Here is an 18118-nt window from a genome sequence, read left to right as displayed (position 1 = left end):
CCTCAGATTTTGCATAAACAAACAAAAAAACTTCAATTTTTTTTACTAATTATCGAAACTGGAAGGGTGCTACTAACATATCAGAAAATGAAAAAAAAATTAACTTCTAGAAATAGGTGCGGCGTTTAATGGGTTAATAAACAAATAAAAAACTGGCTCAAATTTTATTCTTAAAAATTTTGTTTGGTTGTCCGCTCCAGCCTAACAAAAGTCAACTTCGAGTGTTTTATCTTGGTAATATTACAGCTATAAACACAAAAAATCGTTTATCTCGAAAACTTGATGATGGCGGATATTAGGTTCAACCAAATCACATGAGAGCTCCCATGTGACCTTCGTTCATATGAGCCATCAAGATAAATAAATCTGTTACCGGATGACAATTTAGCAGAATTATGGGATGCTTGGCCTTCGATGGAAGAGATGCCTTTTGTAGACGTCCACCCACTCATAACAAGCCATCAACTAGGCAAGGATTTAGCGCTTGGACACATTTAAGCATCGGATTCTTGGACAACTGCTGCTCGGTAAGAAGGTTCACATCCTCCTTAAAATTTTTGTGGTTGATGAGGGTCGACATTAGTTTGGAAAACACTTTCCACTGTAGCCTACCGCTTTTATGATAGTAAGACGTGAAGCATCCATGTCTTCACGAGTCAGCAGCCCATTCGGAGTCGACTCTTTCCTCACGCGACATTTCAAGGTCCCCCCAAACACGAAGTAGCCACGTTACGGTGCGCTGCAAATCATCAAAGTTCGAAAAACGGCGAAACAAAGTTGCAACTTCTGCGACGCTCGCTAAGTGGGTGTTGCAAAGTATGACGTCTTTCACCTCAGCTCAGGGTCGTCTTTATACAAACATCGTAAGAAATCGGGTTGCTTAGGCCAATTAGTCTCGTGCTCATAGAGAAAGTCTGGACCATGTAGCCACAACTTGGCCGTATAGATTTGTTCAGGCCACAGATCTCGAGAACTGAGGTCGATCGGAGTTAAGGACGTGGGAACAAAACGCCACTGTTAAGTAGACGACAATCAATTAGTGACATGCAAACGATTGGCTACAAAAGTGTGAAATCTAAACGATCTGTTGTGGATATAACTCAAAACGACAGTAGCATCAGTCCACAACAAAGATCTTCACATTTCCCACTTTAATTCGCGTGCCACAAATGCGCTCATTTCGACTGCTGTTACAGCGGCTACAAGTTTTAGTCTCGGTACACTAGTGGGTTTTAAAGGGACTACAGTAGGCTACTCGTGATTTTCACATAACAAAGTTGCATGTGGCACCATTATCAGAGAAACGAATCAAAACATAACAGCATGCACCATATCCACTCAGTGAGGCATCAGAAATTGTATGGAGTTCAACAGTGGTGACGATTTTATCTGAAAGAGATAATTTCCCCGACAGTAACACGTTTTCAAGTTCAAGAAGATTGCCTAACCATTTAATCCAGTGGTCACCTAACCCTGAGACCGATAGAAGATCTGCGTCCCAACTCAATTCCGGACGACAGGCTTCTTGAAGCAACCTGAACCAGTTAAAACGAGCGGGCACAGAATGCCCATATAGTCGAAGACCTGGCTTACCATCGAAAGCAGACCTCTTCGAGTGAATTCCTTCTCTGTCTTCTCTACCGTTACCCTCAGACGATCAGTGGCGCACCCCATTAAACTCCCGATGTTTTCTGAAGTGAATAGCTGCAATGACTGATGTCGACGGATTACACTATACTGTATTTTCTTGTGGAATAGAGCTTAAAACACTGGCCTAACCCGTATCTGTCCAGTTCTCTACTGCCGTTTTCCTCAAAGCAAAGACGGCACATGTTGGTGCGGACTTGGGAGTCATTACTTGCTGAGTATAAACGGGAGCATACTTAGAAATAGATTGACTTCCGACCCTCGAAATGTCTGAATGCGGTGACTGCTTCTTCAAATTACCAGCAGAATTCATGAAGTGTCCATATTCGTGTCTGCCCGTGGAGCCGCATCTTCAACCAGGACTCTGAGGTCAGATGAGGTTGCGCAGTCTGCCTCTTGATGATTTATATTTACAAACTATTATTTTAGCTTGTAAGGGAGGCATTGGAAAAACCTTTGGAGCATGTCATCGCTGTTGAACAGGAATGACTTTCCCCAACCATCAAAGTTGACCTTGCACTTGTACATCTTGTCGCAGAGGTCTATGAGCCCTTTGGCATGAAGACTAGAGACGCGCTTCAAAAATCCAGGAAAGTTAATGGCCAGGGCGAAGGAAGAGTTGTTGCAGAGTCCTCTATTTCAGAGTCCCACTCTGAAATAGAGGACTCTGCAACAACTCTTCCTTCGCCCTGGCCATTAACTTTCCTGGATTTTTGAAGCGCGTCTCTAGTCTTCATGCCATCTCATATGCCCTTTCACTATTGTCAAGACAGCTTAGCCCTGAAACTACTTCCCGTGCTTTCAGAACACAATGGTCTTCTATGTAAGCAACCTTGTCCTCTGTGGACGGGTATTGCAACACACTGCCATCAAATTTTTCTAAATTAAGTTGTGGCCCCAAAGTTACAGGTTTAAAACCGGGCCTGTAATTTGGGTCTCCGGTACAGTACTGTAAAGACCCACCTTGTCCTGCACCATACTGCACTTGAAAGGTTGGAACATGAGTGCTTAGCTTGACTGGCCTTTGCTCTACTTCTTTTGCAGTCACGTTACTAGATTGAGCAGCACCACCTGACAGAGTATCTGCATTCACATTCACAGGGGTATTAATCGAGAGCTGACTGCAACTCGAAACAAGGGAGTTACACCTTTTCATTGAGCTATACAGCTCCTTTTCTATATTGTTAAACTTATTTCGAGAAGAGGACCACTTTCAATATCCGCCTGTAAAATGGCTATTTGCATATGTGAAATCTTTTCCAAAATAAAGGCACACTTATTCCTCAAGTCGGCAACAATAACACTCCAACTCTCTGGAGCCAGGGAGTTAAATTCTCTACAATATGAACTCAACTCTAATTGCATATTGGCTACATCCACTTTGTAAGATGTTTCAGAAGTACAGTAAAGCAGATTGGAGTACCGCGCAAACCGCGCAGGGCAAAGCAGATTGGAGTACCGCGCTCCCGCTATCTTCATCTCTTCTATAATATCTAAGGCTCAACAACCTCAGTTACCTCATTGTGAGGCCGCACAGAATCTTTCGATTTTTTTTTCAGAACCCTTACTGCCTTTTCCCCTAGTCATAATTGACAGAGAAACAAAAACTCAAAGTCACAAGTAATTTTACTTACCTTGGTTCTTGTGAGCTGAGATTTGATGAAAACTACCTTAATATCGGCTCTTCAAACCTGCAACAAGACGAGTGCAACCCTATGTGGCTGCTCACGCAAACCAAGACAGTGCAAAAACAATTTTAACCAGCAACTTCGACGAAGTAAAGATTAAAACAAAATTAATCCTTCAACATTATATCAAAGATGACAAAAACCACAATGGTTGAGTGTCTACAACAATGGCACGGTACCTTGCACCAAGGGATTAACACAAAAGACAAAATAATTTTACTAAATAAACTAAATCCTTGACAGACCTGAAAAGAATTCCTCAGGACACAAATTTAATTACAATTAATTAAGCAATTACAATTAAGTTTACAAGCTAGCTGGCACTCAAACACAGACCTAACAAGGCTTCGTACCAAACACACAAGTAAATTTTAATTGAAACAAAGCTTACAAGCTAGCTGGCACGCAAGCACAGACCTCGCAAAGCTGCGTACCCAAACACACAAGTAAATATACAATTGAAACAAAGCTTACCAGCTAGCTGGCACGCAAGCACAGACCTAGCAAAAAATCTAGGTAGATCTAAAAAGACTACCCCAGGAAAATATAAATAGCTATATTACAAGCTGTTTAAATTTTATTTGATCAACCTTTCCTGGTTTAATATTCTACAAAACGTTCGAAATTAAATTACAAACATTGGTTGTCTTCAAATGGTTAAGTTCTACACACAGGCTGATGATGATGATGGCTATCCCACGTCTTCGAGGATGATGGCCTTCGCAATAAAATAAAAGCTAGCGGTGAGTTCTTAAATGGCTAATTAGTCCAATCTTGGCTTTAAAAGTTCGGTTACATTTGGTACATTTAAGATCCTTTGGGAGAGTTGGTTGTGGGTGTGATTGTCGTTCTTTTCTTTGCATTCTTTTTTCTTTTAACCTTTTAGAGGGTCTTTTAACTTTTTTAGGGTCTTCTCAAACGTAGCAACACCTTTCTGAGTGGCAGATCTCCAAAGCAGCCTATCCTCTCCGTTTCCTCCCAGTTTGTATAATTGATGTTGCACGTTTTAAGATTACTCTTCAGTGAGTCTTTATACCGCTTCTTTTGTTCACCTACCGAACGCTTACCCTTAGCCAATTCCGAGTAGAACATTTGCTTAGGGAGACGCTGATCTGGCATTCGCACTACATGTCCGCACCATCTGAGTTGATTTCGAATAATGCGGGACTCAATGCTTGTTGTTTCAGCCTCTTCTAGCACGCTCAAATTTGTTCTTTTCTCTTCCCAGCTGATATTCAGAATTTTGTGCAGGCAGCGTTGTTGGAATCTTTCAAGAGTTTTAATATGGTTTCGGTAAGTGGTCCAGGTCTCGGAAGCATATAGTGGTGCTGTGATAACTACTGCATTGTAGACGGCGAGCTTTGTACTTTTTCGTATGTTATGGTTGTCAAATATTCGTGAGCGAAGTTTACCAAAAGCAGTGCTAGCACAATTTAAACGATGTTGTATTTCATCCTGAAGGTCGGCGCTGTTGCAAATTTCACTTCCGAGGTAGCAGAAGTGTTTCACATTCTTTAGAGGTGTACCATCGAGAAGGATTTCTGGCAGAGCACTGGTACGATCTTTAAGAAGTGGCTGAAAGAGGACCTGAGTCTTGTTAATATTGACGCTAAGTCCAAGCCTCTTGTATGCTTGATGGAAAGCATTCAGAATCTGCTGTAGGTGGTTTTCACTCAGTGTTGCTACACAGTTATCATCGGCATATTGAAATTCCATGATACTCCGTGTTGTAGTCTTTGATTTAAAATGGATTGGTTGTCTTCAAATGGTTAATTTCTACACATAGGCTACGTGTATATCTCTCCACCACCGATCATGGCTGTATGAAATACTGATCTTTGTAGCTGTTAAAATAAAGGTTTGGAGGCGTCGAAAGGGAGCGTTTCTAGGCATAGGGCCGATCTTTACTTAAACCCGTTCTTGCTCATCACTCACGCAATCTAGGGGGCCCTCTATTTTCCAACCCGGACCTACATTTATGCAATTTTTTTATACAAAAACGCTACTCAACTCTAGGGATACCAATTAATTGACAGTATTTCAACTGCATTTCAGATTACATTTACTGACTCACATAAGCGTGCAGGCAATCCTTGCTTTGTCTATATAACATGAACTCTAAATGTAAATATGTTTGGTTGCTTGCAGGTGTCTTCAATGAATCTACAATGCAAGGTTTGCAACTGGATGGTTAGGCCTACCTACACGACCTGCTATTTTTAGAAACTTTAAAATTGAATGAGTTTATTCCTAGCATTTTGAAAATCATGTCTGTGAAGTAAAAATCAACAGATTTGCTTGCCATCATGGCCATGTTACCCGCCCCCCCGTACCCGCCGGCAGGAAGGGGACCGCTGCTGATTAGTGGCCCACACATTTTAGTCTGTTTAATATTTTTTGACTGTTCAAAAAGTATAAACGATGCTACCAAAGCTGGATATGTAAGAGCTTAAAGCATGCAAGGTCGCTATTCACTACTTCTCAAACCCTCGACTGGGAGCTCACTCATATTTATTTCGTGCAGCGTTTATCGGGTTGTAATTTTACATGAACCAGTAACATTTAATTCGTAACTTGGTTTCTATTTTAGTACAATTTTCTTGCTCTCTTCGCTCGCCCAACAATATTTCATTCCCATAGTCAGCAATATTGGAATGGCCTTGCAATGTTTCAAACAGTGGATTAAGGAGGAAAATAGTTTTTGTGTCTCACAAAAAACACTGCTAGGCTACTCATTACTGCATGTTTAAATAAATTTTTCTAAAAATTATATTTTTACGCTTTCTTTTCTCTTTTCTCCAGATGACACAATAGGTTTTAACATGCTCACATGTTGAAAAACAAAGAAAATTTGATTTTGAAAATTTTAGTCAGACTGTTAATTTTTCAATAACAGTCTGATTGAGCGTTTTTCAAATTATTTTTTCTCATTTGCTGTTGCTTCCTCAAGGCAACAAAAATCTTTTATATCATTCGGAGACAGCAAAAAGTAAAAAAATCTCAGAAAATGACTGTCAAACACTAGCAGTAGCTGTAATCAAATTTGCAAAATGTGACAAATCAGGCAATCCACGTGGCCATGGGAAAATCTAAAGAAGGGGATACAAAGGATTTTATTACGTCTGACAATGGAAGAGCTTCTGTTTATCGTAAAGAATCTCTGTTAATCGTAAAATGAGTATTGGCACCAATAGTAATTTAAATAACCTTGTTATGATAACCTGCATTGCGCTATTACCATCAGACATGAATACTCACTGATGCTCGTAATTACTTGTTATTTCAACTACTCATATACTGTAGCCTACTTGTATTAAATCTAGCCTACTGCAAAGGCTTTGTTAAAAGAAACAGCTTACTGGTAACCTTTCAACTGTCTTTCCGAACAAGTATTCTTTCAATATGCTCTGCGTAACAATTGCTAAATGTCTTCTCTAGCTGACTGTGCCAGCTGCACTACAAACTTTGTGCACTTAAAAAAACGCATGTTTAGCACGCTACAAACTATCGCCCTTCTAGTGTCGTGAAAATAAGGCAATCGCTGCGAGCCTTCGTATCTCTTTCTTCAAATATCTCTTATATAAGATTGCATAAAATTGCGTGTTTTAAGAACAAATCATTTTCTATAGATTTTAGCCATCCATAAACGAGAACAGATGTGTGCTCCTATCGAAGCAAATCGGCAACTGCGAGAACCACTTGATGCCTTGAAGAGTATTTGTCGCGATCTCTATGCATTCATACTTTATTTAGAGCAACTATTGTTTACTGTTGGTTGCACAGATGGCAGTAGGCTATTGTATCTAATCGTGTTATTTATAAAAGTGTTGGCGCACATGAACAACCTTGTCAATTGCAAAAGCAATTTAATGGTCATTGTAGAGTTGTAGATTTGATGTTTTAGACAAGATCTGCTTTGTGTTTGTCGACGTGTATTGGTATTGCACAAGTTCGCTCAATAAATCTCAACACAGGATTACTATGAATTGGTAGAAATGTAATGTTTAAACATTTTCAGTGTGTGTGTTATCATTTATTTTAATGTTATGAATAAGAACATTTTGAATATGAAGGTTTGATGAAAATACACAAGGCTGTGGAGAAATGGAGATTTTGGGGTGTCCGGAGTCGTTAAAAAAGGTCGACTCCGCTTGATAAAAAACGATGAAGAAAATTTTTTTGTAAAAGTCGCTATTCAAATTCGATCACAGCTTCAGTGAAATTGAATAAAAATAAAAAAATTAAAGAAATATGGCAGCACTGTAGGAATCGGTTAGTTATAAATCGAAGAGGCTGGGTCGTACATTTTTCATCCGATTCCACAGCCCTGCAAATACATCACTTTCTACAGTTATTTGTGTGAATGTAACCTACATGACTAAAATACGATGGAATGAACTTCATGGTTTGGCTTTGCTCCACTAATTGTTTTTTCCAAATTATGTAGGCTACCCACAGTCCAGCCCCAACGTATTTGTATGCTTTGTAATATAGCCTACCTACATTAATAAAAACACAAATGACAACGCCTCCAAATAGATTTGACCTAACTGCTCATAAGCTACAGTGACCCTCTTTCTGTTAGACCCCAAGTGAGTTACGAATCCCCTTGTTTAGACATCCCTGCTCAGCTCATAAGCCTTTGAAAGATGAGCTCTCGGTGGCCAAATCTGCTACCTAAGGCAAACAACTGCAAACGTACTTGGCTCACTTCTGCTAACATCCAAAGTTTCATTCGAAATTTGTCCCCTTGTGTTGGCTTGAAACATTTGTTTCTCTGCTTAGACTTTGTTGTCAAACCTCATAAAACTTTTAACTTCCTCAAAACAATTATTCTTAGCATTGAATCAAAATATATTTTTGAACCACATGAATGTTTATAGAATTTTCACAAAAACAATACAAAGTCTAACTTAATTTTCATAGTTTCGCTTGTGGTGTGTGCTTGTACGTTATTTATAAATAAATCAGGAGTGCCCAACCACTCGATCGCAAACTGATCTCAAGTCGATTGCGTGATGTGTAGGAAAAATAAAAAACAATTTTTTTTCCTACAATAGCTTCCAATAAATATCTGGAGTATTGAATAGATCGGCGAGCTCAGTGTATTGAGTGTAGAGCTGCAGGGTAAGGGTAAAGGAGTAGCCAACATGATGAGTTCCTTGAGCTCGTTTAAAAGTAAGCTGCAGCTGATGTCAAGCAGGCTGCAATATTGTAACCTACGCAACTTCCTCACAAGCAAGCAGAAGTACAATTAAATAATAGGAGATGTTCTACTGGTGCAAATTGAGCTAAACTATCACAAGATGTATACAGTGACAATTTGCTTTTATTCCGACGTTTCGTCAATCAGACACGACTGACTTCTTCAGGGGCTAGACCAGGTAGTGACTACCTGTCTAGCATGGCAAAACACAGGACCATGTTGTTGAAACCAACTAAACACGCAAAATGAAAATTCAACTCTAGGGTTAGGGTTATTTTAATGCCTGGTGAATTTAATGCCTGGTGAACAGCCTCATTCAATTTTCAGCAGAAGTACAATGTTGACAAAGGTGTGACACAGCTTGGCAGTGCACGCCGTGATGAGCAACTCGGAGCATGTTATGAAAGTTTGAAAGGCGGCGTTTGCTGAGTTTTCATCCATCGAGCCTGTAGCCAGCTAGAAGCTGTGTGTTATACATTCACATTAGTGAAAGTAGGTTATTGCTGTTGATGACATTGCTGTTAAAATCAAATTAATTTTCAACTTGAAAAGTTCCTTCTGAGAACATGAGATTCTGAATTTGAAAAATTACGTTGAATGCGAAATAAATATCATTTCAACTTGGAGCGCATGTGGTGTTCTGGAAACTACTGGTGGAGGAGAAGTATCCCAATCTCAGAAGATGTGCCTTGAACCTGACAGCTCTTTTTAGTCCAATATTTGTGCGAGTCTACTTTTCGCACATGAATATCATCAAATCTGTTTTGACCTTCGTTTCGCATTTTTATGATGTTACTTACAGGGGGGTCCGCATGAAGGTGACTGTTCTTCCCCTTCCCTTGGATGACGAATCAATTCAATGGCTGCACAATACCTGCCTAAACATCTATACCGCGTCGCCACCACTGCCCAATGGTGGTAAAAGGCAGAGCCCCTCGACCATTGGAGTGGCGAAGAAGGTTCAAACGAAGAAGGAAAAGCATCTGGCTGTGTCTTTGGCAAGACACTTAAAGACATTCCTGAAAGTGGACAGAAGATTGGTTTTCTTGCCTTCCCATCTACTTAATCTAAATCTTGAACTGCTAAGCGTAAGCCTGGATACGACAAAAATCAAGAGAATTGAAAGAAAAATGACAATTCATTTAAATGCACATTCACGACACAGTTGTGGTGTTGATTTCACTGGTAGGTTTTGCTGAAGCTGAACAGCTAACATGTTGTTATTCGTTTAAACTGCATCTATCAAACGAGTTTTCCTGCAGGGTACTTACAATTTATACTACTGGTTTAAGTTTTGCTAAAAAGAAGCAGGTGGGCTAATCTGTCCGAATCTTCAATGAATGTAGGTTGACATGTCAAGTTATGGCTATTGCTTATGTTGATGATTGATAACGATTTGTGTGGCTTTGCAGTGTTGATGCTGATCTGGTCGATCTCAGGAGATTGGATACTTGAGTTCTTGGGCTTAAAAGGTCGGGCACCTCTGCTGTAGGCTACATCATAAATAAACTATAAATCTGCTTTATTCAAGTGCCTTATCTCGAGAGCTCGAGACGTTTGCACAAACAATGATTGTTTCAAATTATGAAATCAATAAATTACGTTCATACTTTGGTGCTAGGTATGTCATTATTTGAGTTAGTTTTCAATTAGATTCTTAGAGGATTTTTGAATCCAGGTTCCACTACATCTTTGGTTGAGGAGCCTGACTTCAAAAAATTTCTAACAATCCCGTTTATTGGTAAGGAATCCAAACGTTTTGCTACAAATTTTTCGAGATTTATTGCTTCGAAATTTAACGTCAAGATTTTTCCAGTTTATAAAACATATAAAGCTGGTTACTATTATCAGCTGAAGTCTGAAACTCCTTTTCGCTTATGTTCGAACGTCGTGTAAAAGTTCACTTACTCGCATGATACGAGTTCGACATACATTGGTATGACCACATGCAGGACCGTAGCCAGACCGCAGAGCCAGGGGGGCAAACTTTTTGTTAAGGGGGCGCCGAAAAAATGTAAATGACTTTTAACCTCTTACATTAGGGTATCCACAAATATTGCAATATATCAGATTAGTGTTAAGACCAATAATGGCAACAGCGTAGCTAGGAAATTTGAAAGGGGGGGGGGGGGGTTGATGACCCATCAGCGGGGGGGTCTGGGGGGCCTCCCCCAGGAAATTTTGAAAAATTACTTTTAATTTGGTGCATTCTGAGAGCATGTTCAACAAAAATGTGGGTATGAATATTCCTGTAAAATGGTGCTGTCCGGTAGCATAACAAAAGGATAAGATCATGTTTTCTTCGGCATTTTTCGGAAATAAAGCTAAGTCTCTATGTTTTCTTGTTGCTAATTCCTGGCTGAGATGTTTGAATGTTTGGTATTGGCAAAATTCGCTCTTTTAATGCAGTTTTGTATAAAATTAGGCAATTTTAGCTACGCCACTGAACACTGGTCTCTTATTTTATCCTCTAGTTACATCACGGCAACTATATTACATTGACCAACATAACACAGCAATTGTTAACTTGTTGTATAAATAGCGGTAACCTAACTTGTTATTAGGAAAAACTTTAACTGGCTCGAAGAAGCTAGTGCCGAGAATTTTGGTATATATGATTACATTCCACCTATACACCCGTGAGCTAGTCAATTGCAATTGCTGGATGTTTGCACAAACTGTCGCACAAACCAGTCTAAATCCATAGATTTCGATACAGAATGTTCAAACGCCATAAGCACCAAGTTTGCGGTCCCAGTAATTGATGTGCATGTGCAGTCTTACCATAAAAAGAGCTCAACACATGCTCTCCTGGGCCACATAGAAACGGGCTTTTGCCTGAGGGTGGGTTTCTTTTATGTCAGGTTTTCTTTCTCCATCCTATTATTATTATTATGAATGCTCATCCACATCAATATTGGAACTGGCAAATTCAATCCACAATACTTTTCATTAGGCTGTCATTCATTACTACATGTGTGCTTCTCTCTGTTTTGGTTTTATTTTTTGCTATTTGTTTTTTTGGGTTTTGTGGCCGTGCTAACTACTGATATAGCCTAGTACATGATTTTCCATTCAGACACGTTTTAAACCTTTCAAGGTTTTGCCACCTTTTCCCGTTCATTAACGTGCTGGTAGGTCTATATCGATTTTTTAGTTAGTATCTTTTTCGTCCCGGACGCGTTAATGACAAAAAATAAAATGATTGATGATTGATTGATTGTAACATGCTCCATCTAGTGGGAGCGTCATCCCTTGTTAACACTGATAATCCACACTCACAAACGGCAGTGCTAGATACTAATGTAGCAATATCTACTTGCAAGGTTGAACACTTCACAGATCAGAAAACTAGAAACAAAATTTATTTACACTGATTGGATTGAAGAGAAAAAATAAACACTGCTTAAAAGATTACGGGTTTATATTTTTTAGGCTATGCGTTGTCTTCAAAAACTACTTGCTTTACCACTGCACATTTTGCGATTTATCACTTCACAAATTTGGTTTATCACTGCACAAATTGGTTATCACTGACCCTTAGAATTAGATACCGGTATGGTACCGAGAATAGCGACAGCTGATATCAAATAGCCTAATTTGTACCGGTTTGTAGGCCTGCTGGAAAACCATTCCCTCTTTGTTAGGTTATAATTCTTTCCAAAAAAATTTTCATTTTGCACAGTTTCTGACAGTTTTACTACCAACCTAACACGTGTTGGCCTTGGTTGAATTGAACATGTTGAGGTTGGCAAAGGAGGGGGGTAGGGGGAGGGGCGAAATTGTTTAATTATCTTAGCTGTTAACTAAACAAAACAATTGTAGTTAAATGTTTGGAGCTCTGCAATGGGAAAGATGGGCTAAGTCATTACAATTGTAGCTGTTGCTCGAGAATGTTGAGATTTTGCCAGGGGGGGGGCGAAATTTTTTTAGGGGGGCCACGCCCCCCCTGGCCCCCGGCTGGCTACGGGCCTGACCACATGACATTTGGCCACAAGTGTGGGAGCTCATCTGAATTGGGATAATTTTAGTAACAATTGTCAAAGATCATATTCGAAACAGCCAATCGTGTTCAAATAGTGAACCTTCATTGCAGTCTTTCCTGATTGTTGGTAATTGTTTGTCCGAGTTCGACACAAGATCCACGAGGCGCTAACTATTTAAACCTTCCAACCCAAAGCTTAACAGACAATTGTTTGACGGCGGAGCCTCCTATCTCTTAACCGTGATTACATTGTCACGTGTTTTGCTTCACGTAATGTGCTTTGCTGTTTTTGTGCCATAATCTCGTGTTGTGCTTCCGCTTATCTTGCATAATTTGCTTGAACACTTCTCCTCTGAACTTAATTTTTCCTCTGTCAAACTTTTGACCTATTGTGCTCCGTAAATTTTTGTGTTATCATTTCATATGTGAGGAAGAGAGGTAGTTCTCAGGTGTTTAGGTCAGACCAGGGCTAGATTTCAGCGGGAACGGTCCGGAAGCTCGATCAAAAAGTTGACTTTTCAGGAACGGCGTTCCGGAAGCTTAAATATTTTGTGCTTTTATTATTTTATGCTCTTATTATGCTTTGCCCTGTTCAGATTAGCATTAAGATGGTGTTTGTAATTTGTATCATTCATTTGATCCGTTATTGTGCAACCTTGAGGCAGCTTGACTATCCTAGCGCCAAACCCTACTTTGGTGTTTACACTCTGATATTTTATTTAGCCACCTTATTACGTCACAATTAGTTTTTCTTGTATTTTTCTGCTTTTATTACTGACTGTTTCCTGCTGCTTAGGAGTTATCAATAGCACCACTCTTAGTAGGCCCATGCCTTGCCCTATTCAGAGTAGCCTTGTATGTCTAAGCAGTCGTGGTATGCAGAAATAGCCCACCAATCAATCCCCGCAGCCGCATCTTCTAACAACACTTAGGAAATTCCATCCAAGATCGCTTGTTTAATTCAACAGACTTGTCATTTATTAACGCCTGCAAAATACTTGATCCAACTACTTAGCCAGAGGACACAGTAATGACACACAGAGAAAACGAAATCATTGAAGTGGCAAAGAGATTGCGCTTGTGAATATGTAACTACGAAAAAAGATCCCAGAGTCTTCAAAATTTGATAACGTCACTAAAATCCATTCCATTTTTAATGAAAATACATAATGACATAAGGTGATTGACATAAGGTGATTAATGTTATCGCGGTGATCCCAAATCGCAAAAATAAAAAATAAATTTACCAATCGCTTATAATTGCAGTGACTAAAAATTGCTAAATCAACAATCTTTCATCGACCGAGTGTGAACGCGGATTTTCACAAATGAATTTAATACTGACACCTGACCGTGCTTCTTTACACACTGTAGGGCAGAGGTTCTTAAACTTTTTTTTAACGCGGACCCCTTAAAAATATTTTGGGTTTGCGTGGACCCCCTTTATGGCCTAGTCCGAGAAACTTTGTTGATCAGCATGAATTGGAAAACACGCAATAAAATTAAAATGAATCGGTAACAAAGTTTATTTCAATTTGAATAAGGACCTTCTGATGATCCTCCTTTTAGGGTGAAACAGGCTGTCAAGGGTTTAGGGAGTAGTAACTATATTTGATTTGAGGTAACAAAATTTATGCTTTATTAAATTTAAGAAATAGCGAATGCAGATTGTTTTTCAATATCTTCGATTTAATTTCATTAATTTGAAGGATGCTGCTGTTTGCCTTCAACAAAAACATGAATTGTGGCTTCGTCTTTAATAGGGCAACAGTCACGCATGTCATCCTTTGCATCCAACCGGTTTAGACTCTTTGTTTTGATAGTTACAAAGGATGATATTCCTGACTCACATAAACATGTAGTCGCAAAAGGGATTATACCAGCCATGGCTCTCTTTACCAAAAGAGGATATGCATAAACCTTTCACAATCTTAACTTAGCCTAGGTGAAGTCTAGCTTAGCTGCAACGGATAAAATTTTGCAATTTTCAAGTAACCGCAAAAACAACAAAGTGGAAAATGACGTAATAAACGTACGTAACAAAATATTGTACGTAACAAAAGTACAATGCGATAACAATTATCTAGAAACACCAAACTAGAAATCATCAGCGTTGTTTGAACTTAATATCTTTTCTTTTGAAAAAATATTCCATTTTTGAAATTATCCACTAAGATTTCCATTGGGCCTTCATGGGCTCCCGAAAACTAGTCCGCGTACCCCTTGAGGGTCCACGGACCCCAGTTTAAGAACCCCTGGTGTAGGCTAATTGTTTATACGATTGGTCGGTCGGTCCTCCACTGAGAAAGTTGAGACTGTAATTGAGACCCGAAGTCGCGAAAGGTCTTATGGTTTTGAATACGATGAATATCTTGATGAATTGTGGAACTTGTAATTTTTTGTGTTGTTTTTTCACTAAAATACGAAAGTTTGCATTGAACAACGTTATATCTTCTATCTATAGACTATGATAATTAGCTACTTTAGCAACGTTTTAAACACGTACATCAAGTGTGTTATTTCAAAATCTTATATGGGCATAATTCTGAACCTCTCCTACGGCACCTAGAGCTTTTGGAAAGAAAATATTTAACGTTCCGGAAGCTAATCTTCTGGGAATCCACCACTGGGTCAGACCATATTTTTGTTGTTATACTGTAAGTTCCTCAAGTAATTCTTATATAAAGTAAAATCAATTCTATTTCAAAGGCTTGAAATGGACTATATGCATAGCCAAAACGTTTTCTATTTTATTTTAGTGTATAATGATGTTAAATGTTGTGGTGTTGCTCAGGTAGTCTTGCATATTGTTCAATATATTAACGTCTTTACCCAAATTGGGCCTTACAACACGTCATTACATGAAATAAGACATTTAGACATTCTGGTCTAGCGGACCATTGCTTAGGCAGAACAATGTTTGTCGAGTGAATGATTTTTTGCTTACTGAAACAAACATTTATTCAAAAAGGAATGTGCGATTTCAGTGAGAATTTGATAAACAAATAAAATTAAATATAAATTTATGTTGAAATTGTCAATGTCTGCAACTCACCAGGGCAGCCAGCTCCACACTCATCCTTACCATCCCTGCATTCGAAACGTCCATCGCATTTAGTTGCGTTGATACGTGTACTGAAATTGAACGAGATAACGAATCAAACAAATTGAATCACGACATTGCTCCAATGACATTACTAATTATAAAGAACAAGCAAAGATATTTGAGTATATATCATCTTTCATTGGTCTCTTCCAACATCACTGTCAACCTCTTTATCTTACCCCGGCGTGCTATGATAATAATTACTGCTTTTATTGGATAAAATGTCATATTCTGGTGTAAATTTTATGTGGTTTTGAAAAAAATAATTTCGTAACATGTAATAATTTTGTAAAACATATTAAATTATACTTGAGGTCATACTGGGTAGCTGATGGGGTTTGAAACACAATTTGTAGTGATCAGTTTTGTAGATTAGTGTCTCGACCTAAGATGTAACTGTTTTGATGCTCAGTTTATTTGTTGAACCACCGTGGACGTCACTATATTAGCATCTGGACTGGAAGCCAAATGCGACCGACAGGATGAGACTCAAACAAGATTGCCATATTGGCGGATTTAATGTTAAATTTGAGAAATTTGACGTTTGTAATGGATTCTCAGGTTAAAACATTGCACGGTCGCAACACCTTTGGCTAGTGGTCAGCAGTTACAAAAATTCTATCAAGTTTTGATAAAATTTATAAAAAAACTTAAATCATCATAGGCTATAGATTGCTGATTTTTGATCCTGTGTGCCAACATATAGCTCATAAGATAACTTCGTCAATGTCGTCAATCGTCATAAGTGTCTCGCGAGTTCAGCAAATTCTTGTTTCTCGCTTTCAAACATGAAACATTTGATTTCATTGGAAGACGTGTTAGGATACCAAAATTTCAACTAAACATTTTTTAGTGTTCCGCCACCGCTTCGAAAGCACCACAAGGAATCCGCCACGACAAAAAGGTTGAGAATCACTACCTTAGCCTATGCTAGTAATTATGTTGTTGGCAAATCAACCTAAAATGTCATATGCCAAATGTAATGTATTTGAAGTTCTCTAGTAGTAAACTGATGGAGGAAATCTGCCTGACTATCTGAGCTGCTATTATGCTGCGACGATCCTTTGTCCAATACTACTTGGTCTGTCTGCACTGTCTAAGTACCAAAGGATCAGTCAGCAGTCTCAATATTATATTAGAAATCGATTTCATGAGAGGCCGCAGCCCTCACATCGTCAGTCTAGTATGAAACAATTCACTAATAAAACTTTTCTGTTTTTAGTGAACCACCCAGCAAACTGTCCACTTGAAGCGGTTGACTGTCTCTTATCTTTAGTCTCGTCCTGTTGCTCAACACAACAAACAGTGTACCAGCCTCATTGTTGTAATCAAATATCGATTTCGCTTTTAAAGCATCTTCAGTTTGATATTGTCAAGAGCTCTTGAGCAACAGGACGAGACTAGTATGAAACAAGTTAGGGTTGCCAGAGGTTAATATAAAAAAGAGCCCAAGCTTATGCAAAAAGTAGCCCAAAAGTAGCCCAATTTTTTTGGGGTTTCTAAAATAGAGCCCAAATTGGAGCCCAAGCAAAAGAAATAGGCTATTATACAAAATTCTTCCTGAGGGCTTGATCATCAGTCCCAAATTATAAGTGGTTTTCCAGTTATTCACATCTTTCAGACAGATTAGCAATCATGCATTCAGTCAACTGTTTGTTAAAATAACTACAAACAAGTACCGGTACCACACCAAATAACACAAAAAATGGTTTAATTGGTTTTGGTGATGAGCTAACCCATCAAGAGTGTTTCCCTCAAGACATGACGTACTCAACCTCAAGACCATCAACAGTTTTGATAACCCACCAGTGACCAAGGTTGATCAACGTAGAAACTATCTTTTTTGTCTTTTTTTTTACTGCTATAAATTGTTAAAAAAAAATTCATGGCCTTTTTTCTCATCTTTCGACATTTTTAAAAACGAAGCTGGTATACAAGTCCCCCCCCTCCCCCTTGGCAACTCATGACAAAGAGGAATTGACTAAAACATGTGGATTGAAGTGTGTGAACAGTAAAGCAAAGGTAAAGTAGTTTCACCCTACATGTTTGGTTGAGTCCTGTCTTTGTCACGAGTTGCCAAGGGGAGGGGGGACTTGTATACCAGCTCCGCAAAAACTTTGTTAAGGTGTTGCAACCATGCCATAACTGAATGTCCTGCTTTGGCATCATGCACGTTATAGCGTCCGTGTTTTGTCGCTTCTACCTTTTTCTAGACCCCTGCTATGTTTGACATATATTGTTTTTCGTTGTGATGGTCAAAAATAAAACAAACTGAACTGATGTCCAATGCATTTTCATGAAAACCTGGATCACTTAAGTTGCCAGGATTGCCAGATATTAAAGCCTAAATATGCATATTTTTGAAAATTGGCATCTTTATACCAAATTGGTAACCCTGCCTAACCGAGGCTTTCAAAAATGCTGCTCCTCAATGAAATAACTACGAATTAAGTAAAAATCTTAAACATGATACAATTTTTACATAA

The sequence above is a fragment of the Aplidium turbinatum genome, chromosome 1 (assembly GCF_918807975.1).
Source record: "Aplidium turbinatum chromosome 1, kaAplTurb1.1, whole genome shotgun sequence".
In the NCBI taxonomy this organism is placed as follows: Eukaryota; Metazoa; Chordata; class Ascidiacea; order Aplousobranchia; family Polyclinidae; genus Aplidium; species Aplidium turbinatum.
This window is presented reverse-complemented; position numbering follows the sequence as displayed.